Source organism: Aotus nancymaae, unplaced genomic scaffold, assembly GCF_030222135.1.
Source record: "Aotus nancymaae isolate 86718 unplaced genomic scaffold, 86718_ANA_hifiasm-v0.15.2.pri h1tg000059l, whole genome shotgun sequence".
Classification (NCBI taxonomy): Eukaryota; Metazoa; Chordata; class Mammalia; order Primates; family Aotidae; genus Aotus; species Aotus nancymaae.
In genome coordinates this window covers 31579085-31605716 of record NW_026988473.1, presented here as the reverse complement: position 1 = coordinate 31605716, position 26632 = coordinate 31579085, and the positions used below count along the sequence as shown (strand labels likewise).

The 26632-nt window shown below is 36.0% G+C and overlaps 1 long non-coding RNA gene across 1 annotated transcript in view; it reads right to left on the bottom strand.

Moving 5' to 3' along the window:
• The window catches only part of LOC135270199 (uncharacterized), a 351270-nt gene that overhangs the window by 37173 nt on the left and 287465 nt on the right, over positions 1–26632 (bottom strand). The window lies entirely within an intron of this gene.

The following is a 26632-nucleotide window of genomic DNA, read 5'->3' as shown; positions in this document are numbered from 1 at the left end:
AAAAATCAGTTCTATTTTTCTTATCTGAAAACCTGGAATATAATAGCACACCATAAATAAGCTGAGTGAAAAAATAAATAAGAAACACAGTAACTGCCTACTGTATAGAAATTGTTCTATAGCTAGTTATAGTGGGCTTTATGCGAAAGCCATGGCTATGGATTCTTTTTCGTTTTGCGTTCACATACAGAATGAAGCTGACCCTTGGAAAACTGGGTCCTTACCTGGGATTAGTGGCACCAAAGTTTATGTGTAACTTTGACTCTGCAAAATGTTAATTACTAATAGCCTATTGTTGACAAGATGCCTTACTCATAACATAGTCAATTCACACATATTTTGTATGTTATATGTACTATATACTATATTCTTCTAATAAAGTAAGGTAAAAAATGTTGTCGAGAAAAATGTAGGGAAAGGAAAATATATTCACTATTCATTAAGTGGAAGTGGATCAATATAAAGATCTAAATATACCATGGAATACTATGCGCCATAAAAAGAATGAGTTCATGTCCTTTGCAGGAACATGGATGAATCTGGAAACCACTATTCTCAGCAAACTGACACAAGAACAGAAAACCAAACATAGCATGTTCTCACTCATAAGTGGGTGTTGAACAGTGAGAACACATGGACACAGGGAGGGGAATATCACACACTGGGGTCTGTTGGGGGCTGGGGTGTTAGGGGATGGATAGCAGGGGGTGAGGAGATTGGGGAGGGATAACATTAGGAGAAATACCTAATGTAGGTGACGGGGGGGTATGAAGACAGTAAACCACCATGGCATGTGTATACCTATGTAACAAACCTGCAACATCTGCACATGTACCCCAGAACTTAAAGTATAATAAAAATAAAAATTTTCATTCTCATTAGCTTCACATTGAATAGGAAAAGGAGGAAAATGTGGAGGAGGGGTTGGTCTTTCTGTCTCAGGGGTGGCAGAGGCAAGAGAAAATTCACATATAAGTGGATCCTTCAGCTAAAACCAGTATTGTTCAAGAGTGAACTGTATTTATAAATGAACTGTTTCTTGCAGACAGGTGTTGAACCAAGTTGAGTCCAGTTGACTTGAATATGATAAATCTTCAAAATTAATTCGAAATACACTCCATGAATGTTATGAATTAAAAGAAAATCATTACATTAAAATTTCAATAATATGGATTTTAAGGAGTCTCTAAATGGCATTGTAGAAGCAAGCTGACTTCACTCTTGCACCACAGAAAACAAAAAACAGATGGCACCAAGATCATCACGCACAATATCCTAGAACTCAAATATGAAAAGGAGACAGCTCCTGTGGCCACACAGAAGTACAAAAACTCTGAGAAGATCATAAGGTAATTGAACTTCCATATTCGTGATGCCCTTCCCTGCAATCTTCTAATATTCTGGGTCCAAGCACTCCGAAAATGTCTTCCTGACTCATGGTTTCTACACTGCAAAAGGTGAGTTGAAGGTAGACAGCCAGCTTCCCCAACATCTGAGGTTTCCTGGAAGGAGATGGGTCTCTGCCTCAACCCACGGGAAGCATCATGAGCACCCAAAGGGAATTACAACTGAACATGACATTTGCGTGGGAACACAGAACCAGCGTATATCAGATACTGTACAAAATAGAAAGATGGTTCTGACCTAGGCTGTGCTCTGATTTAAACCCTTACAGAAAGGCAAATATTTTGAGATTTGAATAAATATGTTATACCATCTATCATCAGACTCCATTATCTGAATTATTCCCTTAGAAAAGTTAAATTTCTGCTCTTTTTAATATTGAAACATTTCATATATATTCTTCAGAGTGACACAGGAAGAGTTAAAACTTATATCCTCAAGCTTACTACAAAAAATGTATTTTTCATAAATCAAAAAGAAAGTTACTGCACACATTGAATTGGGAAGTCACACTCAATGCTCACATGAGTAATTGGCTCTGACACTAATGACCAAGTGCTCTTAGAAATTTTATAATATATCATTAATTCTAAATGAGAGCAACCAATTTGCTAAGGTTTATTATTTAATGTCAGCAGCTAACTCTATACCGTCCCTTGTAGGAAAATAGCTACATATTAAAGAATTATCCTACTAGGAAATAAAGTTCCAAGATCCAAATAAAGGAATTAATGTAGCAGGAGAAACTTTAAATACACGTGGAACACAGTAACCATCTCCCAAGAACAGTGATAGCCAAATATTTTCTGGGAATCTAGGCACAGCTGGTCTTGGGTAGAGCTGTTTGTCTGGGAGGGAGCAAATGAAACATACCTGGAATCTCCAGAACAAAAAAGAATTTCCTCTGTGAGGTCCATGGGGTACAGGAGCAATGTTATTACAGACATTGTCAGATAAATAAGAAAATTCAGAAATTAGCAAAGACAATAGGGTGCCACAGGACCATTCTACTTGTGATTAGTAAAAGTGTGTTTTGCCATGCATGGCTGTTCATGCCTGTAATCCCAGTACTTGGGAAGCTGAGGCAGGTAGATTGCTTCAGTACAGAAGTTCAAGACCAGCATGGACAACATGGTGAAACCCTGTCTCTATAAAACCTACAAAAATTAGCCGTGGGTGGTGGTGCATGCTTGTAGTCCCAGCTACTTGGAGGCTGAGGCAGGAGCATTGCTTGAGCTCAAAAGGCAGAGGCTGCAGTAAGCAGAAATCATACCACTGCACTCCAGCCTGGGTGACAAAGTGAAACTCTCAAAAATATTAATAAAGTTTGTTTGTAACGACAATCGGATAAGTCTTGTTAGAGTCTGGAAATCTCACAGTAAAATCAAATGAGAGAAGTGTCTCTGGACCTCATGAATTCCCCCTAATAAATAAGAAAGGTTAAATTGTCAGGCTAAATATCAAGGAACCAGTGTTTATAATATGCTGTTAAAAGATTGTTTAACACTTACTACTCCAATAATTCCATATTGTAGGCTTTTTTGGAGCAGTGATACTTTTATTTCCTTATGGAATAAACTGCCTATTTATAGAAAATCCAAGTCAGAGTATTTGAAAATCAAGACATTATTTAAAGTTCCATTTGAGGATATTACATATGTGATTGAATATTCAACACCAATATTAAATAAGCTGTACTATCTGTCATGAAGGCTTACCTCTTCTTATAGAACTTCAGAGACTTGTTGCTGACCCAGTGACATCACTAGAATTAAAATGCTACCAGAAGGGATGGTTTCATTGAAAGCCCACTTTGACGGCAGGTCGTCAAATATTTTAGTATAACTCTAGAAAGGCAAAGTCCCCCTTGGGTTCTTCCAAGTGTTCAAAGCATTCGTTTTGTTTCTGTCTTATTTAATTTTGAGAGAAGGTCAACAGGATGGAATTTACTAGGGTAAGCACTTAATCCTGTCCTCTTCAGCTCAGGCTAACTAAAGTAAAATAGACTTTATACAAAAGACAAAACTATCTGCTTCCAACCATCTGAACTTTCTAAAAACTTACATTGGGAGGTGACCTAGGACTAGAATTTTAAGTCTTAGAAGGGAATATTTCCAAACTGTTCACACAATCGGTTTCTGATATAGGAATCTTAAGGAAAAAAGTATATATATATAAGCATACTTTGTTTCCAAATCCTGATTGAAGTGACAGGAGCCACAGGAGAAAACAGGAGAGACAGGCTGGAAGACAATCAAAAGGGTTTAGGTGCTGACGCCAGGGAAAGCCCAAATAGAACTCTAAATACTCAGTACCAAATGCAAAATCAAAAAGGACATTCAGAAATACTGATATTGCATAGAGCAAGGATATTCAAAGCAAACTGAAGTCTTTACTTTTCTGAGTGAAATTGTTAAAGCCTATGCAACAAGACAGGAAATAGTAAAAGGTTGCTAAATCATAATTTAACATTTTTAACAAAGTCAGTGATAGACTAATCCATACCTAATAGATTTAATTGCAACTAATATTTCAGATATTAGTTAGAGATAGAAGATAGAGACAAAACCTATTTTCAGAGCTATGTAGAATTCCTGTGCATAAAATAACTTAGTGGATATGTAATCTCAGTTAAAATTATTCTCTATTGCATTGAGACTATATTATTACACAACCAGTTACCAAGCATTCTGTAAACCAGCACATAGCATTAACTAGCTTATCCCTATACAGTAGCAATTAATTTACATACTCATGTCCCAGGTGCTCTACAACTTCACTATTCAAAGTATGCTTGGTTCAAGAATGAGCAGCATTGGCATCACCAGATAGGTTATTAGAAATGCAAATCTCATGCCTCACTTCAGATCCACTGCATCTGAATCTTCAGTTTAACAAGATCCCCAAGTGATTCAGATACACCTCAATGTTTGAAAAGTACTATTCTATGAGATTCCAAAATGTCTTTGGTATAATGGAATTAGGTTCAGTGCCATTTGAGCAGTGCTTTTTCCATTTTAATTTTTCAAAATCTAGAAATTCCATATGATAAATAGCTATATACAGAAGTGGGATTCTATCTAAATCCATCAGATTAGGTAAACATTCCCTTACTCTGTTTAGGCTGAATAACAGCATTCATTGCATTAATTTTCTGAAACTCTCTTTAGATTTCTCCTTATAATAATCAATTATTCACAGCAATTTTGGTTCATTTGAACTAATCACTGTTAGGTCCTGTGGAAGCTTGGCAATTTAACATTCTCATTTCGATGAGATTTTTTTTTTTTTTTTTATGGGAGTGATTAGACTATATGATCAAAGTCCCCCTTTGCCTCTAACGTAACTTTTCCCGCATTCTTCAAAGCCACAGCTCATTTTACTCAGCCCAAGTTGAACAGATTTATTATTCTTAGCAGTGGCCAATGGATGCAACTTATTTGGATCACATTTTTGCAGTTACAAAAGACACATCCTTGGTTATTTTAATGTAATCAGAATACTGAAACTTGAGGAGAGGTAAAGTTGCAAAATCTAGTCTCATTATCCAGACATTTTTGAAAAAGGGAAAAGAAGTAAACATTTTTGTCCTTATTTTTTCCTTTCAGAGATGCTAGGCTCCAATTAATTACCCTGTCTTAAGTCATTCCCTAGGCTCTGCACAAATTAAGTGTCTGAGTGGAAATTAAATAAGGTGAAATCTTAACAAATGGTAGCTACATCAGTTACTCAGCCACCACATAGACTCTGCGTACTGAACAAGTGGTAATTTTCTTGCAACCCCAGATTTATCTTCATATCTAATTGGGTGTAAATTGCTGCCTATTTATATTTGATCTATGAATAGATGTCAGTCCCAAACTGTCACAGACTTGAGGTATATCGCAAGAGGTTTATTATGAATTTGTTTCCATGAGAGAGAATTTTTCTCAAAGTGTGGCCACAGAACTTGAGCAGGGCAACGTGATGTGGCAGGAATGATGCCTCCTAGAACATCTTTTAAACTTTTTGTGAAATGAACCAGCAGTAAGGAAATGCAAAGTGATCCACAGGGCTTTGGTTGAGGAGAATGGAAGCTCCCACTTTGTGCAACTGTCAATTTCACTTCAGAAAGTGAAGTGAAATAATGTAGGGTATAAGAATCGAGAGAGAGATGAGAGAGAAAGAGAAAGAGAAAGAAAGAAAGAAAAAGAAAGGAGAGACAGACAGACAGACAGACACTGAGACTAGGCCCCAGACGTCAATTAAAAGCTTGATGGGGAGGATGTATTTTCTTGAATAGATTGCATCTCCTCTACCTCAAAGAAAACCATAGATTGTTAGCTATTAGGCATAGGGAACTAGTCAATATTTCTGCATAATTCCCTGGAATGCAACTTGTAGTGATTGGATTAAATAGTGCAAAATGTATGGGCCTTAGAATTAGAGATAATATAAATAGTTATGTATAGGGCCAAGCCTGTTTTACATTAATTCAAGTAAGTCTGTATCATATCATTTGTTATTTTCAATTTAATATTACATGGGGATTAAATGTTTTTTCTACTTTCTGCAGGAATATTATATGCTGAGGCAACAAACAATGCTCAGTAGTATATTCATCAATATTGTTACTTTGGTAAGGTTCTCAGTATCTCTCTTAGTGGAAGTAGTTCTCCCTGTGGTTCCTCATTTCCACGCAAGTCATAAGGACTCCTATCAGTCAAGGATTTATAGGCAGCCTGTGCAAGTGCATTCTTTATGACTGTAAGCATGTTCCTTCTCAGTTTATAGGCAAAGAGATGATCTATTAAGTGTTGTTCTTGGGAAGAAAGAATGAACATTTACAATTCACAATAAATAAACCCAAAATACCAACAAGTTTCCACAAAGATAGAGAAGTTTCTAAAAGTTTCCACTCCTCAGTGAGTACTGCACACTGGGAAGAAGTTGAGACATTCTAGGTCAAGTTCACTTTAACTAGCTGGGTTTCATGGGCCACTAAAACGCTTAAATATTCTAGGTTCCAGTGGAATGTTAGAGAAAGAGAATCAGAAAGTAAGTTATAAAACCTGGTTTTGCAACTTATTTACAGAAAAGCCTCAACTCCTTGGATATCTTCATCTATAAAATGTTTACTTAGTGTGTTCTTGCAATGATGAAAATCAGACAATATAACACACCTAGAACACTTAATTAACATTTATTTAAAACATTATTACTGTGTCGGGCATAGTAATATTTTATGTAATAGTAATACTGTGCCAGGCATAGTAATAATGTTTTAAATAAATGTTACCTCCCTTATTTTCTTATTTTAATAATAGCCCACAATAGTTTGAAGAGGATCAAAGCAGATAAAATGTGGGCACATAAGCAGTTTAGCAAATATTTACTATTACAATATAGTAAAGGGTGTAATATGAGTACTCATACGCTTTTGTGACTGATAAATCTAAGACACCATGATGGTTGAGTTTCTAAGTATCATTGAGAGATGAAGTGTTGCAAAAACTCGACCTGTGAATCTAGGTTTCTTCTAGAACTTACTTTCTGTCAGTTCATATATCTAGTACCTTATACATTTTGGGACTCCGAGCTGCTGCTCTTGGAGAATACAATCCAACTTTGATCTGGAATACTTTTAATCAAATGGCTTACCTATTCCACCTACAGCCAACGTCTTCTGAGATACAAAGATATAATAATACTGAAGTCCCTTTGCAGTACTTCCTACTCATAAACAGCATGTCAGCACAACATAGCATGTATATCAATATTCTTCCTTACTTATTGATAGAGCTGTACTAGTACCAAATAAATATTGAAATACTGCTACACAATTGGTAAAGAGCTACTTACTACCCTGAGCACTTCAAGGGTGCTCCTATTTCCACTACTTTTCCCAAGACCCCCTGCCTGTCCCCACATTACATCAACCAAATACATTTGAGCTTCCAAGTTCTACTCTGGCACTAGTCCTGGGGTCTGTTTTCCTTTACCAGTGTGGGTTGTACCTACAATTAAATGAATCTCTTGTTCATCTGTGCCAACATCTTTGTCCTTCTTGATCCTCAACACAGCATAGAAAGCCACTCCAATATAGTATATAGAAAACAATCGCCAGCTTATTTACACAACTGCTTTGATTTCTGAGGGCTCCACTTCCTCTTTCATTCCACTGACCCTTGACAATTATGCTTCTGATAGAACCCAAAGGTAATCTCCCCTTTTTAGGCCTAAGTTTATCTCTTCTGAGTCACTCTGGACCCTCCTCTCCTCATACAGGAGAGATGTTAGACCATTATCCTACATCAGTGCCATGACATTGGCCTGCCCTTTGAAGTCTTATAGGCTTCCTTTGAGTCTGACTGCTCTGACTGCAGTCCACTGTAAGCATCCCCAGGCCCACTTCTACAAAGAAGACTGAGTTGATAAGAGGTCTTATCTCAGTGCCATAGCAGGCATTCTGCCTGAGATGGTGACACTTAAGAAGTGCTAGATACTTTTTCAAAGGTGCAGCAGAGAGATTAAAAAAACTGACCTTTGGTTGCTCTGCTATTATAGAATGTCTTCCAGAATGAGACAATGCAGGATGGATCATGGTCCATGGTAAAAGTGAGTTCTAGATTGCTGTTGATGAAAGTTTATCAAGGTTTTGTATTTCTTATTCTTTGAGGAATGCAGATGATGAAGCTCTGCAGAATGATAAGAATACTTGAGAAGAGTGTAAGACCCAAGTCTGGATGTCTCTGTTCTAATTGTACATCTTCCACTCCAACTGACCCAATAACTGAAGAAGTTCCTATTGACCAAGTTTTGTCCCACTCTCTCACTTGCCTTCTGCCTTGTTCCTTGTCAGCTTTCTTGATATTCTCATTAACATGGCTTCTGATCTTTTTATTTTGTCTCTATTTTACCCACTCTTTCAAATTTGGTAATTGATACAGTTTATCTCACATAAATCATTGCCCCCATGTTTTGAGAACAGAGATCCAAATTTTCTCTATGATTTTCTCCAGTTTCTGTGACTCTTGGAAACTATGCAGCCCTCTTTTGCCTTCCATTTATTCCACTGGTTTCTATATGACTATAGCACAGCAAAATATGGAAATTCTTGTATTTATTATAGAATTAATCAGCATTAAAAAATTGAATATATGGCAGGCACAGTGGCACACACTGGTAATGCCAGAACTTTGAGAGGCTGAGGCAAGAGGATTGCTTGAGGCCAGGAGTTCAGAAACGGCCAGGGTAAGATAGTGAGACCTCATCTCTACAGAAATCTTAAAAAATTAAGGACTGCCTGCAGTCTTGCTATTAAGAAGGCTGAGCTGAAGTGACTGCTTGTGCCCAGGAGCTCGAGGCTGCAGTAAACTATGATAGTGCCACTGCACTCCAGCCTGGGTGGCAGAGTTCTCATTTCTAAAAAGAAACATAAATAAATAAATAACAATTATTTATGTAAATTATCTTTTCCATTTAAATAAATAAATAATTTATAGACATTCTTTCAGGGTATGGGGAAAAGCTACAGAACCTTGACTTCTAGCTACGTCCTTTAGTTGGCTCATTAAGCATCGAGTATGAAGGATGTTATTTCTCTTTTTTCAGTGACTAGACTTCCATGGCAAATCAATTCCAGTAATGAGTCTCTTGCTAGAGAAGCATCCAGAACCCTCGACCAGAATCTTCAAACTTAAGAAGAGTGGAGGGATCTTTTGCACTCTGCAACAGAAGTAAGTGCCATTGAACTATAAAGTACAGGGTTTTTAGGTCCTCTTGTGAGGAAATGCCTTCCTATTACTGGTTCTGTTTTTGCCCTTGCTGTGGTTTTATATGCAAAGTAGCTATTCAGCAGACATAGTCAAATACCTTAAATGTGCATCAGTTATTTTATCAGAAACACAGACCAAGAAATTATGATAGAAATACGGAAACAGACCAAAGTACATGTGGTAATTTAACATTATAAAGAATACGATCTCAAATTAAGGGTTGGGGAAGAGAACATTTTAAGGAATTATATTAGACATAGACATTTGAGAAAAGACATAGACATAGACATTTGAGAAAGACAAAGACATAGACATTTGAGAAAAAAGATACATTTGGATTTATACCACACACATTGTACATATATTGGATAAATGCAAATTAATCAGAAATCTAAATGTAAAAATAAAACTACAAAAATTGTAAAAAAAAAAAAATAGCTTATTATTTTTACAATATTGAAGTGAGGAAACCTAAATTTAATCTAGAAGTAATTATAAGAAAAATGAATATATTACACTACATATTATATATATCTATATAATATATTTTATTGCACTTTAGGTTCTGAGATACATGTGCAGAACATGCAGGATTGTTGCATAGTTACATACATGGCAATGTGGTTTGCTGCCTCCATTCCCCCATCACCTATATCTGGCATTTCTCCCCATGTTATCCCTCCCCAACCTCCCTACCCCCTGCTGTCCCTCCCCTGTTCCTCCCCAACAAACCCCAGTGTGTGATACTCTCCTCCCTGTGTTTTTAACTTTTCTTGTTAAACCTAAAACTATAAAAGTCTTGAAAGACGACCTAGGTAATATCATTCAAGACATAGGCACAGACAAAGATTTCATGATGAAAATGAAAAAGGCAATTGCAATGAAAGCAAAGATGACAAATGAGATCTAATTAAACTCAACAGCTTAAATAGCTTTTTTTTTTTTTTTTTTTTTTTTGAGAGGGAGTTTTGCTCTTGTTGCCCAGACTGGAGTGCAATCTCGCGATCTCCACTCACCATAACCTCTGCCTCCCAGGATCAAGTGATTCTCCTACCTCAGTCTCCTGAATAGCTGGGATATGCCACCATGCCTGGCTTATTTTGTATTTTTGGTAGAGACGGAGTTTCTCCAATGTTTGTCAGGCTGGTCTCGAACTCCCAACCGCAGGTAATCCATCTGCCTCGGCCTCCCAAAGTGCTGGGATTACAGGCTTGAGCCATTGCGCCCAGCCTAAACTAAACAGCTTCTGCACAGCACAAGAAACTATCAACAGAGCAAACAGACAGTCTACAAGATGGAAGGAAATTTTTACCAACTATGCTTCTGACAAAAATCTAATCTTCAGCAGCTATAAGGAACTTAAACACATTTACAAGAAAAAGACAATCTTATTAAAAAGTGGGCAAAGGACATGAACAGACGCTTTTCAAAAGAAGTCATGCATATAGCTGACAATCATATAAAAAAATTAACATCACTGATCATTAGAGAAATGCAGATCAAAACTACAATGAGATACCATCTCATACCAGTCAGAATGGCTATATTAAAAGGTCAAAAAATAACAGATGCTGGTGAGGCTGTGGAGAAAAAGAAATGCTTAAACACTGTTGGTGGTAGTGTACATTAGTTCAATCGTTGTTGAAGACAGTGTGGAGATTCCTCAAAGATCTAGAACCAGAAATACCATTCAACCCAGCAATATTGCTGGGTATATTCCCAAAGGAATATAAATCATTCTATTATAAAGATACTTGCATGCATATGTTCATTGCAGCACTATTCACCATGGAAAAGACATGTAATCAACCTAAATGCCTCTCAATGGTAGACTAGATAAAGAAAATGTGGTACATATACAGCATGGAATAGTATGCAGAAATAAAAAAGAACAAGATTATGCCCTTTGCAGGGACATGGATGGAGCTGAAGGCCATTATGCTTAGCAAACTAATTCAGGAACAGAAAACCAAATACCACATGTTCTTACTTATAAGTGGGAGCTAAATGATGTAAACTTGTGGACATATAGAGGGAAATAACACAAACTGAGGCCTTTTGGAGGGTGGAGGGTGGGAGGAGGGAAGGTGTCAGAAAAAATGACAAATGAGTACTAGACTTAATACCTGGGTGATGAAATAATCTGCACAACAAACCCCCATGACACAAGTTTACCTATGTAACAAACCTGCACACATAACCTTGAACTTAAAATAAAAGTTAAAAAAATTGGGCAAAGGACATGAATAGACATTTCTCAAAAAAAGACATACAAACTGCCAACAAACATGCAAAAATGCTCATTACTAATCATCAGAGAAATGCACATGAAAACCACAATGAGATGCCATCTCACACAAGACAGACTAGCAATTATTAAAAAGTCAAAAAAATAGATGCTGGTGAAGCTGCAAAGAAGAGGGAAATCTTTTATGCTATTGGTAGCAATGTAAATTAGTTCAACTACTGTGGAAAGCAGTTTGGAGATTTCACAAATAACTTAAGACAAAGCTACCATTTTACCCAGCAATCCCATTATTTGGCATATATACCCAATGGAAAATAAATCATTCTACCAAAAAGACACATGTACTTGTATGTTCATCACCATGCTATTCATAATAGCAAAGGCATGAAATCAACCTAGGTGCCCATCACTGGTAGATTGGATAAAGAACATGTGGTAGATATCCATCATGGAACAAAATGCAGCCATAAAAAAGGAAAAAATTCTATCCCTTGTTACTATATGGATACAGTTGCAGATACAAGAACAGAAAACCAAATATTTCATGTTCTCACTTATAAGTGGGAGCTACACATTGAGCACCCATGGACATAAATGTGGGAGGAATAGACATTGCAGACTACTAGAAGGGGGAATGGGAGGATAAGATGAAAAACTACCTATTGGGTATTATGCTCACTCTCTAGTTGTCAAGATTATCCATATGTCACACTTCAGCATTATGCAATACACTCATATAACCAACCTGCACATGTACCCCCTGTATCTAAAATAAAAGTTTGAAAAAGAAAAACCACAGATGGCCTCATCACATTGACCAATCTCCCCCTCACATCCTCCAGCTCTTTTCACTTGCTCACTCAGTGCTCAGACTTCCCCTGTTTTTTTGTTTGAAGGGGGTTGAATTGAATATCCGTATTGCAATAGCAGTGAATAAAGTTTTCCTTTCCTGTTTAATCCTGTCCAGTGCAATTTTTCTTTGACAATAAATACCATCTAGCTAAGACCAGATCATTCATGACTGAAACTTAAAATCCAAGCCTCCAAGAAAGAAAAATTAAGAGCTTACTGTCTTGTTTCAACACCACCTGTGACATTTTTACAGCCAGACTGGGCAGTTATTCAATGATGGGGACCTACTTTAACAATTGACCTTAGGAATAGAAATACGTTTAGGAAGACAACACGGCTTGCTAATAGATCTTCCTTATCTATGATTTTATCAGTCAGCATTTTCAGTTTTTCAGTTGTGTCATGTGGGGAAAATAAATCGCCAGTCTTCTGCATATAATCATATACCCTCATGCCCCACCTCCGTAAGAGTCCAGTAAAATCAATTTTCTGTTTTCCATCTTTCTCTGAAGCATGTCTGGTTACTTCAGCAGATGAACAGGCACACCTGAGGGACAACTGGTTGTGCGGCTTTTGCTCAACCTATCACTTTGATACTAACACTGAGGAAAAAGATGCCAGATGCCAGAAACATTTATAGACAGATGGTTGTCCCTAGTTTTCATTTGCATGTCTTTGTTCTCATTATCAAAGAAACCAGGATAACTGTAGCGATAAAGGAGGTTCTTCTACTTGCTTATTATGTGCTTCTTCCCAGGGTAGCCTTATAGCTACATCTTGCTAAACTGCAAAAACTCTGATTTAAAGCACTGCCCTGGGCCAAGTCCCTTATCCAGCCTCAGGTGAAACTGAGCCTTCTGCTTCTTACAGATTTCTTCATGTGCTTTGTATGAAGAAGCTTTGAAACGGAAATAAGCTCTATGCACTCACTAGCAACACAGGGGAGATGGAATAATGGTCTCTCCTTAATCAAGACTGATGGGAACTTTGATTAGATTCACTTTCCTGCAAGAAAAAGTCACATTAAACATGTTTGTCTGAAGAGTGAAAAAAAAAAGCTGTTTATTAAATCATAGATAAGTGATAATCTCTTTTATAGCATTATATTACTTTTGTGAATTGGTAGAATTTGAGATCTATAACAATTTCAGAGTGCAGGATGAAGGCTGGGAGTGTTGGCCTCGATTTAAGGAAGATAATTTTAATAGTTAAAATGCACAGAACAAGCTGCTTTGGGAGGGGATGAGGTTATTACAAAGTGAATTCACGCTTGAAAGAAGCAGTGCTATCTGTACCACTTCTGAAACTATTTGATTCCTTTATTTTAAAATTCCAACAAAAGTAAATTGAAGGCATAAATGAAGTGCCTATGTGGACTCTCCATGGATTTTACTGAATTTTCAAGGCTTTCCCTTTAGTAAATTTGAAAAGGGCCTGTATAAAGATTGTCATTTTTTTTAAGTATATAGGTTATACAAAATTAAGTATATAAGTTATACAAAATTCCTCTAGTGAATTATTAGAAGGCCTGTTTCCCTACATTGTGGCAATCCACAGTATACAATCAAGCTTTTTGACCTCTGCCATTCTGAGATAACTATGAAAACTCTGTGTCATTTTAGTTTACATTCCTTTTATGATGTGTGAGGTTGAACAGATTTTGTGTGTTTAAGCATGAGTCATATTTCTTCTACTGTGAAATGTTGGTTCATATTTTTTGCTTATTTGCTTACTGAACTCTTGGCCTATTTCTTACAGGGCTTAGAGCCATTTGTCTGCAATATGATTAGCAAATGCTTCTCAGAGTTCTGAGATTGTCTTATGGCTTTATTGTGTTTTCTTTAAAAAGTTTTTCAGAAAACTTTTTAGTAGAATTTATCTATGTGTTTCCTTACTTTTCTTCACCTCTGGACACTGTGTTATACTAAGAAAAATATTTTAAAAGTTGACCAACCTTTTCAGTGTTTATATTTCATGTTTAAGTCTGGAGTTCATTTAGGTGTGAACTATAAATTGAACTTTATTTTTTTCCAGATGCCCACCTATTTCAACATCATTCATTGAATAATCTATCAGTTCCTCATTAATATGAAATATCATATTTACTGTATACTTAAAATATATAGATATGATATTTATTAAACGTATGTGGTATTTCATTGACTGGTCTACATACATAACACTATACTGTTTTAATGTTTTTAGCTTTACAGTATTTAATATCTAGTAGTAATAAACTCATGAATCAAATAATCTCTTATATTCTTTTTTTCATATAAAATTTATCCAGTAAGAAAATAATGGATGAAACTTGTATTGATATTATATTCAATTTACAGAATAGATAACTTAATATGAATTGTTAGCATTATTAATATGAGATCTTTCATGAATACAGTATTTCTTTTTGTTCGTTTGTATTTTTGGTCTGGTAGTTTTCTTAATTTTCTTAAGTAGAATGAACTCTTTTCCATGTATGTGTTCACATCACTTTAGTCAGACTTTTTCTCTACTATAACCTGCCCACTTTCTATTACAGTTTATATTGTTATTGATGATTTATTGATTGTTTTATTTTCTCATGAAACACCTTTGTATCCTGAATGTCCAGCCCATAGTTGGCACTCGAATACATGTTGTCTGTTTAACTGGCTTCAGGCAGTACATCTGGCCTCTTCTGTAGCCTACGCCTGCTTTCCTGGTTCACCAAAAATCAGTACTAGACCCTATAAAAGTCCCTTATTATATGTTTCCATTGTGCAGCTTGAGCCTGAAGGGCAACATGTAAGGATGGGGTCTCTTGGTTTTGTTTCTGGTTCACTCTAGAATTAAACAAAGCAAAATATTTTATCTATAGATGCTGGTGTTTATGCTACAGACCACTGGCTGTTCAAATATTAGAAGAACCAATCTTTGATTCTGCTTCATTATCTTTTATGTTGGCTCAGTATTCCTCTAAGGCACTGTTACCACCTTGCCAAATGTTAAATTCAGAGACGAAGAAATAATGACAGCATCCTTTAAATAAATTACTTTCTATAAGACATACATGCAGACAATGAAAAGGGGAAGACTTTTGAAAACTGAAAAACTAGAACTTACTTCTTTCTTGTCTCTGAATTTAGAGAAAACATTTTTTCCACAGTCACAGATATCTGAGAAATGTATGGATTTTAATGGTCTTGTCTATTAAAATTTCTACCAGAATTATGATTTCTTCTTTAACTAAACTTTTTAAGATAGTCTCAAAATCAGATCCAAAAAAATTTTTACAACTCTATATATTCCAGATGCTTTTATAGATATTTGCAATTATATTTTGTCATTTAATATTCATAAAATTTTCTTAATTAAGAACTATTATCAACACTTAAAGATGAACAAGCCGAGTCAGATAAAGTAATTATCCTTCATGTTACACATCCCTACATTTTAGAATACTGAGTGAAATCTAGAGTTAATTCTTTCTTGAAAAAAATTTCTCTTCATTATTTTCTGTAAAATGAAAAGATAAGGGCCGGGAGCGGTGGCTCACGCCTGTAATCCCAGCACTTTGGGAGGCTGAGGCGGGTGGATCACGAGGTCAAGAGATCGAGACCATCCTGGTCAACAAGGTGAAACCCCATCTCTACTAAAAAATACAAAAATTAGCTGGGCATGGTGGCGCACGCCTGTAGTCCCAGCTACTCGGGAGGCTGAGGCAGGAGAATTGCCTGAACCCAGGAGAGGGAGGTTGCGGTGAGCCGAGATTGCGTCATTGCACTCCAGCCTGGGTAACAAGAGCAAAACTCTGTCTTAAAAAAAAAAAAAAAAAAAAGAAAGGATAAATTGTTTCCAACAAGTATTTGGATTTATATTGTGGTAGGCATATTTCTAAAATGGTCCTTGCTATACACTGAATATTCATGCTCCCTCCAGTTTATATTTTGAAATTTTAACCTCTAGTGTGATGGTATTAGAAAGTGAGGCAATTGGGAGGTAATTAGGTCAAGGGTTGAACCATTATTCATGTAATTAATAACCCTATAAGTAGACATAAGAAAGCCTACCACCAAGTGAGAATAGATGAGAAAACAGCTGTCTGCAACCTAAAAGAAGGCCCTTACCAGGACACAACTATGCTGGCACCCTGATGTCTGACTTCTGGCCTCCAGAACTGAGAAATAAATATCTGTTTCTTCGTAAGCCATCCATCCAGTCTATGATATTCTGTTAGAACAGCCAGAAGTAAGACAGTCTTCAATGAGTCCTGCCTCTTGGTATTCCATTCTTTGTATAATCCCCTCCTTGAGTGAAAACTACACCTTGTGACATTCTTCTAATGAATAAAATACAGAAAATGTGATAGGATGTCATTTCCATGATTAAGTTCCAAAAGACTGTGACTTGTGTATTCCTGGTAATTTTTCTCTCTTGTTGTCACTCTCCCTTGCTTTCTTGCTTGCTTGTTCTGACTTGAGATGTTATATGGAAAGGCAGGTGTGGCAAGGGATGGAAAGAGTCCACTAGCCAGCAGCATGTGAGAAGTTAAGCCCTTAACCCAACACTCTTCAAGAAGATGAATTTTGCTAACAACCATGTAAGTGTAAAAGCAGATTCTTCTCAGTTGACCCTTAAGACAACTATTGTCCTAGCCAACACTCTGATGCAGCCTAGTGAGAGACCTTGAAGTAGAAAACCCAGATAAACCATGACCAGACTCTAAACACACAGGAACCAAGGTAATAAAATGACGTAGTTTTAAACTACTGATTTTTGGGTCATTTGCTACATAGCAATAGATAACTAATATGCACTCAGTCTTTGTTCTAATTATCTACAGTTGTATAAGAAATTACTCCAAAATCATAGTGGCTTAATAAACAACACTTATTTTGCTCCAGAATTTTGAACGTGGGTGGGTCTCACTGAGGTGGACTTGTGTCTGCTCCACAATCTGGGGCATCAATTGTAATGATTAGGCTTGCCGAGCGTGGGAATAGCTGGTCACTTGCTGAGCGTCTCTCTCTTTATGTGGTGTCACGATCTCTTCATGTGGCCTCTCCACATGGTGTCTCCAGAATAATGGCCTCAAGTAATCACATTTTAAATTTGGGAGCCAAAGGCACCCAGAGAAAGTCTTATAAGAGATCACAGCAGAAACTGCAAAGCTTCTTATAATCTCTTAGGAGTCCCAGACATCACACAATGCCACTTCTGCCATATGCTACGGGTCACACAGAGTCAACCACAACCTCTGTGAGAGAATCTTACATGAAGTGTGAATACTGGGAGATGAAAATATCTGGGGACTATCTTGCAGTTTGCTACCAAACTGCTCTATATTTGTGTTTTTTCCTCTTCTTGTCGAATGTTAAAAAAAAAACTTAAGAGGCTTACCAACTGGAGAGCTGTGCTGCTTACTCTCTTTGTTCTTTAGCTTTTACCTAAAACACGTAACCTGTGTGTACTCTAGTTTCCTGATGCATACAATTAGAATCAATATTTCTGTTCTAATCACGTTATGACACAATTGAGTAGGGTAAAAAATGTAAACTCTCAAGTAGAGTGCTAGCACATACTAGGTGCTCCAGGCACAGTGGATGAAATATCCACTTTTCTAATTCTTATATCGTCCCCAGCCCCATTTATTCTAATCCTGTCTGTTAGGGCTTTCCATATCCTGCCCTCTGTTATATTTGTTTAAATACATCTATTATCTGACTTAATGAATTGCAAAAATACTTTAGAGGCAGGCTTTACAATGCCATTAACTTAGCACCTAGTAGGTGCTTAATAAAAATCATTGATTAAATGTTCACTACTCACCCTTTGCACTATTCACCTAGCATTATTTATTCATTGTGTTGTCCTCCCATGAAAGGTAAGCACTTCAGTGGAAGTGACTGTGCCTTGTAAATAACTCTTTAAGTCTTCATCAATAGCCCCAAGCCCTGAACAAAGTGTTCATTAATGGAAGTCTATAAAGCAAATTTTAATATCCACTGTTTATTAATACATTCTCTTATTCCTTTGACTGGAACCTTCCTACATTCTGGCAGGAAGCAGCAGGGAAAAGTGGGAAAAGGCAGTAGAACAGAGGTTAGGCACTCATACATGGTGGCTGGACCACCTGGTTTCAAACCAGATTCAGGCAGTTACTACATACAGATCTTAGAAATTACTTATATCTGTCAGCCTCTTTTTGTCATTGTAAAATGGAGAATATAGTTTTCCTCATAGGGTGGTTTTAGGAATAAAATGGGATAATGTATATGTAACACATAGCACAATGCTTATACAAAGTAAGTGCATAGTCAACTTTGACTCTCATTAAATGTCACCACTTCCGTGAAGTCTTCCTACGATTCTGGGCTGCAACTTTGCTGAGAACACCTATGTGATTTTGTTTAATTTTTTCTTTTTCTTTTTGTTAAGAGGAATCATTTTATTCTTCTAAGATTTCTATAATTTTAATATTATTTCAAAATAAAGTTTTTTAAACTATGTGATTGATTTCACACCCAAATTAGTAAACATTTAAATTTCAAACAATATTAAATGGTGGTAAGACTATGGAGAAATGGCAATTTTCATAAACTGCTAGTGTGATTATAATTTCAAAAACGTATAAAATAGTCTTGCAGTAACTCATAAAATTGAACATGGACAAACCCTATGGCTTAGCTGTAGAATATACATTAGATACATTCTTATACATTTGTACTAAAGGCATATTTTAAAAATATTTTATGATGCCATTATTTGTAGAACACCAAAATCAGAAACAACACAAATGTTTCTCAAGTCCAATGGATGAACTGTGGCATATTCATATAGTGAGGTATTATAAAGCAATGAAAATTAATGAGCCATTAACTACACAGATAAAAGTGGATGAACCTCAAAAATTTACTAATGACCAAATAAGCCAGATGGAAAAATGTCTTACTCAATTTTTCAATAGTAAACTAAGTGGTTTGTTTTATTGTCCATGCTAGATTGCAAATTCTTAGACTATAACAACTGGATGAAATTTGGCATGAAGTTCTGAACATAGCCCAGGTAAGGAATATTTCTGTATCTTTCCCCCACATTTATACTCCTGCCTTCCTTTTTGTAACAATTACACAGATAGAAATGTTGCTAAATTATTGGTTGAAATCTGATATTGAACCATCTTTTTTTAACGAGGCAGCATTTTTTATTAAGTCTGTCACTCTGATTACCATTATTTTAGTAACCACACCTGGGGCAACCAGCATCTCTCTCTTCTTTGTCTCTCTCTCTCTTTCAATCTTTCCCACCACAAACTTAAGGATATGTCTCCCCACAATCATTAATTTCCTTTTCCATTCCTATTCTTGGAAATGGAGAGGTGAGTAAATACCTAAACTTCATTTAACAACCCAACTTTCACCATGGTGCCCTACTTGGGACATTACTGGGTGCTGACTCAATATTATTCACTCTTATTTTGTTCTGTGTATATTTATCTCAACCCAGAATTTCACAGAAAGGGTAAATGGAAGGCAGGATTTGGCTGTACCTTTGGTCTGGAAGTAATAACATCAAAATCCCATATCTTGAATATCTAGTTCACAGTGACAGCAATACTAATAACAGTAATGGTTGACATGCACTGAGCTCCTCGTGAGCCCTTCTAAATGTTTTGTATTTGCTGGTACACATGTTCCACAGAACAATGAAGAGAATTAAGTTCTGAAGCAGAAGTTAACCACTTTGCCTAGTGTCGACTGATGAGTAGCAAAGCTAGGATACAAACCTAGAAAATTTGACTTTAGCAAGAGACAGCTTTTATCCTGTGTCATATACTGCATTTCACTGGGGCCTTATAAATAAGGGGGAACATAAAATTATACTTCTCCAGCCTATCTCACTATCATCACAAGGCCTGGGACTTGTACATAGAGAGTTACAAAGTCTATTATCGCAGCTGAAGCACAGTAAGTGCTCAATGAATCATTGTTGAACAAATGAATGAATGAACATTAGATGAAAACATACTTAAGCAATTAAGCACAGAAACAATTCAAGTCAGATGAAATTGAGAACTACAGACTGACAATCCATTAACATACAGAAAAGGCCCTTTCATATTTTATGAGTAAATGATGTGTGTGCATCATAGACACATATTCTGAACAAACATCTTATCTGTAGACTCTGGTGTCTGTGCCACAGACTACTGGCTAATGTGTACTAACACACTTAGTTTCTCCACTTGCGACTCAACTGTGATTTTCCTGTCAAGTTAGAGAGTGGTATTTTCCTAGACTCCAGAAATAACACTGAGGGAACTTATTAAATGATGTGTTAACACAAATGCTAAGCACCCCAAATACTCAGTGTTCCCTAGCCATTTCATAAACAAACTTCCAAAGTCAATTGGTTTAATTGAATTGTCAAAGTAGGTCAAACTGAAAGGGCAGAGAGTATATATAAATAGTCAGATGTCTGTCAGGCTCAGGGAGCTAGTCATTAGATGCCAATCTGATCATAATTAATATTATTAAAATCATTACAAAATAAATTGACTTGATTTAAATTAAAGAGTCGAAGTCATGCAAGGGCAATGAAGAGAAAAAAATATTTAGGGTAAAGTTCCATACTTAACTATAATTTCAAATTTGGGCATACCAACATGGACTATCTTATTTTTCTGCTTGGAGAAAGCAAGAGATCTTCTCATTTAATAGTCTACTCATATTTTAAAGTCTTAGAAACTTAGAACATCCTAAATTTGTCTGTATTAGATCAGAGTCATTAATTTCTCAGCCCAATAGTGTGTCTTTAATAAAAGAAACAAGTAGAGCCTTTTGCCCACCTGCACATCAGCCTCAAGGTTTAAGTATGTTCACAAAGTATCTGTGTGCCTAGCACAGTGCTTGGAACAAAACAGCTATACATACACTTAAAAATATGTGTTAGAATGAATTAAAATTCTGATTTCATGTATTTTCTCAACATTTTTCTAAATTTCATTCTGTGTTTTCTGTCTGAATCTACTATGGAATTATCCTGTCTCATGTATGAAGTACAATATTTGTAATAAGTATTTTAAAAATTTATTAAATATTTGCTAGGTGCCAGGCATTATATCTTACTTTAACCTCAAAACACCTCTCACCATAAGAAGGTGCCATTGGTATGCCCATTTTATAGATGAGGAAATTGACACTTAGGAGAAATGAAGTTGCTCAAGTTGATGCCGCTAAAATGAGAGAGAATCAGAATTTAAACAAACTTCTTGTTTTCCAAACATCAACTCTCCTTAACTCCAACTTTACAATTAAATGCACTGAGAAAAACAGCCCAGCCCCTCTTCCCTCAGTAGAATGTTTCTCTGTATTCTGATATTTCCTGCTTCATATCTTCTAGGGCTAGGACAGGGGTTGAGGAAAAGTCTTGCTAAAAATGCAAATTCATCTGCATCACCCAGACCTACTGAAACAAAATATCCAGACCTACTGAAACAAAATATCCAGTCCTACTGAAGCAAAATATCCAGTCCTACTGAAGCAAAATATCCAGACCTACTGAAGCAAAATATCTAGACCTACTGAAGAAACATGGAGCACTGGAATCATCATCATCATCATCTGTCACACTGGAGAGATGCTGAAATAAACTGACAGTTTGAGTAAATGTTAATATTACTGATATTTTGGAACTGGCTAATGTGAAAGGCAAATATATAGTGTATTCATGGATGCTAAGATTAATTTCAAAGGAGAAGCTCAATGATTTCAAATGCTACAATTACTCATAAATACAAAGGTTAACAGGTTGATAGAGAGAAAGGTCAGTACTGCTGAATGGATGTTAAAAATTTATAAGATAAGAGTAGGTCACCAATTTTCATACTCTAAGAGTGACCCTGAATACATTATTTAAACTCTCTAAGCCTCCGTTTACCCATGTTATAAAATGAGGAAAATAACATGAATAATGAAACAACAACAAAAATACTCTAAGTATATATGTATAGCTGAGTGTCTGGCATATAACAGGCACACAATTATAAATAATTTTTCTTAAAATAGCTAGCTGCTTCTGTATGGATAGCCTAAAATCTCTGTGTATTTGTATAGCCGTCTTTTAAATTTTGATTACATACTTAACTAGAAGGCGGTTTCTACAGTCCAGTAACTATCCTGTAAAACCACCTCCCAGATCAAAAATGGGGAAACATGGGGTTGTCTTGTATGTCCTTTGGAAGAGCAATGAGCTGATTTTCTTACAAACCAAATACTTTTTACAAATACTGACCAATGCAAAGGTCCTTCTGCCCTATATATTCTAAAAATGGCATGAAGACTTTTTAAAGTTAACTAGCCAGCTTCTCTATTGGGTCAGACACAGGACTTTGAAAATACAACATCAAGAGTTAGCTCAGAAAAATTCAGCAACCACTTTAGTTAGTTCTGCTGGGTAGAGTGTGCTAATAGGAACTGGGTCAGAGGTTCAACCCCTATGTGGGACCATTATATTCACTTTCTTACAAGACCTCCTTGGCGGTATAATTTGGGCCAGTCCTCTCATGCTGGCATAGCAGTGGCCACAGGAAAGATGCAGCAGAGGGCAAGGCTTCAGCAGAAACCACCTCTGTTCTTTAAAAATATCTGCACACTAACTGGGGTGGGCATTTCTGTCATACTCTTTCAGGACAGACACCAACCCTTGCTTTGACTCAAAGTGTATTCTGAATCTGTCTTCATTGCAAGAGAGACCTGAAGTGGAAGTGCTCTCTGGTATCAATGATTGAGGTGGTGGATGGGGGAAGAATATGTGTGTACAATTTGAAGGACAAGGACACAGGGGTATTAAAGTATTTGTATTTTCATGTGGTATACTTCTACAATGGAATACTGTTCAGCCATAAAAAAAAAAATAAAATTATGTCTTTTCCATCTCCATGGATGGAACTAAAAGCCATCGTCTTAAGTGAAACAACTCAGAAACAGAAAGTCAAACACAGCATGTTCTCATTTACAAGGCGAAGCTAAAAAAATGTGTACACATACACGTGGAGAATGGAAAAATGGATATTCAAGATTTGGAAGGATGGGAGAGTGGGAGGAGTGTGAGAGGTGAGAAGATACTTAATGAATACAATGAACCAGTAAAAGCCCAGACATCATCACTATGCAATATAGCCGTGGAACATCACTGCACTTGTACCCCTTGAGTTTATACAAATAAAAAGAGATTTGTTCCTGCTGTTAGAAAAAAAGGAAAGGGGGAAGGTGCTAGGTAAGGAACTCATATGTATTAAGCATAGTGAGAACTACTTGATATAAACCTTTCATTTATCTACCCATTAACTATTTATAGGTATTAGGTTCTTTGCTAAAAAAGCACTGGGAAACAGGAACAAGGCAGACAATATTCCTTGTTTACATAGAACTTACTGTCTGGTAAAGGAAACAGATGTCGACCATTAATTACAAGTATGATCAGTTTTATAAAGATAAGAGCAAAGGGCACTATAGAGACATGGCAAGTGACAGTTTGAGTGTTAAACACAGAAATCATTTCTGATTAAATTTAAGCTGAACTGGTTTATTAAGGGACTTTAGTAATATTAAACGTTTAGATAACTTAGATGACAGGGGACATACCATGTAATCCAAGAATCTCAAAAACAAGATATTGTAGCTGTATTTGGGGATCCTACCATCATATGACTGTGCCCCAATCACTGTGCCCCAGCCAATCTGATTGTTTATTTTTGAACTTGTGCCCAACTGTGGTCAAGGTAGCAGAATCTGTTACCAAACAGAGTATGGGGTGGAAACAAAGCAGCTATTTTCTACAGACAAAAATATGCAAGAATATCACTAAGGTGGTAGGATTGGGAAGTGAAATATCAGGTGAAATTTTAGGTATAAGATATATATTATTGTCTCCATTTTATAGATGAGGAAATTAGGATCCAGAAACATTTAATGACTTCTTTAAGATCACACAGCCATTAACTTAAGAAGTTTGGTTGGGAAGTCCATGACTTTCAGTTTATAAAACTCAGGGCTTTTCCATCACATCACCTTTTTGCAATTTGCATGCCATTAATACAATTAAAACATGGGTTCTTAAAGATATTATGGGCCAGTTTTTAAATAACAAATTTTGGTATCATTGTCATGTCTAATTAAAACAAGGACGTTTCACCTCTAAACACTGATGTATTTTTGCAAGAAGTCTGTTAAAACTGGAACAAAATCAACCTTAGAAGATAGTAGTTGCATTATATAATTATTTAATAAAACCACAAGGAAATTAGACTTAGAGAAAAAATTTAAGATACCACTTGAATTCTGCTAATTACTATCAAGATGGCCAAAATCAAGGATGACAGTTGAAGACACAGTTAACATATTGGCATAGGGGTTGGGATCTTTTTAAAGCTACTCTGCTTCTCAGTATCAAAATGTGGGTGAATTAATACTTTTCCCAATTAGCTACAGCAAAAGCAAGTAAATTAACAAAATTTAGAATAATGGCAGACATGATAGTTGGTGAAATACCCTATGGAGAAGCATAATAAATAAGACACATGTCAGTTTTGAACTATTCCAAATACTGTCCATAACTTTACAACTTTTTCTCCCACTCAAGAATACCAGTGAGAATGAGAGTGATGTTGAAATGAGGATAACTTGGAAGTGACTATTTGTAAAATATAAGCAATCTAATTTTTCAACTGTATTATGGGGACACACCCATAACTGATCATGATACAAAGTATATTTTGATAATATTGTTGAGAAATGAATCATGGCTTTAGAGTCCAGATTCCAATTTACCTACTCATGTATTATTTCTGACTATTGTGATCTACTGTTTTACTATAAAAGACCTGAACCACACAATACACAGCATTTATTCAGAATATGCACCATTTCACAGTTTTCTAATTATTTCATGTATTTTCTTCCCAGCTGGATAAGAAATGCATTGAAGACATTAATCAGCTCATAGCACAGAAGTAGGTACAGTAGATTTCTCTTCTGTGATTTTGATCCTTGAAGTCACAAAAGTAACTTTATAAAGAATATATAGAACCTTGAAAAATTTTATTAACCTTCTGAAACTAACAGGTACCACAGGAGCAAACTACAGGTTGCCATATGTCCATTCCCAAGTGATAGGGTTTGGACCCAAATATCATCTTGAATTGTAGTTCCTATAATCTCCACATGTTGTGGGAGAGAGCCAGTGGGAGGTAATTAATTAAAAGGGGCAGTCATCCTCATGCTGCTGTTCTCATGATAGTGAGTGAGTTCTGACAAGATCTGATGGTTGTATAAAGGAGCTTTTCGCCCTTCTGCTTGGCACTTCTCTTTTTTGCAACTGAAAATGTTTTCTTCCCCTTCCACCATAATTGTAAGTTTCCTGAGGCCTCCCCAGCGCTTCAGAACTGTGAGTCAATTAAACCTCTTGCCTTCATAAATTACTCAGTCTTGGGTATGCTTTATTAGCAGCATGAGAATGGACTACTAAACCAAGGAATAAATTTTTTGACTGAGACTTAAAACTACAGATTTGAGATAAATCCCACAAGGTCATTATATATTAGCCCTTTTATATTACTAAATTTTATTTGTGATTTTTTTATATATTACTAATTTATTAATGATTTCAGTATTTATGTTCAAACGGACCATTCATTTATAATTTTCTTTTCTCTTAATGTCTTTGTATGGTTTAGAATCAGTATAACTCTGGCCTCACAAAACAAAGTAGGAAGCACTCCTTCTTTCTCATTTTCTAAAAGAGTTTGTGAAAGATTGGTATTATTGATCCCTTAAAGGTTTTATAGGATTAACCAGGGAAGCTATCTGGCCCAGAGTTTTCTTTTTAATAAAGTTTTGATTATGGGTTTCTATTCATTCTTAATCTAGTTTTAATAATTTGTCTTTCAAAGAATATGTTCATTTAATCTAAGTTGTTAGCATTAGCATTTGGGTGTTTATATTATTTCCTAATATCCTTTTAATGTCTGAGGATCTATAATGCTGTCCCTCTCTCATTTCTGTCAGTAATATATGGCTCCTTTGGTTTTAATCTCTTTAACCAGAAGTTTATCAATTTAACCCTGAAAATTAGCCATGGATGCTCACTCTTACATTGAAACGGAATTATTTTGTAATTAATTATTAATGTTTTTTCAACATTGAACTGAAATTACAATATAATTAGGCTAGAACATAAAATTAAAGGTATAGAGATGGGAAGGAGGCAGCAAAATTGTTTTTTGCAGATAATTTAATCATTTAAGTACAGTCAGCTCTCTGTATCCTATGGGTTCTCTATTAACGAACTTTTCATCTATGGATTCCACATTCATGGATTCACCAATTGCGGA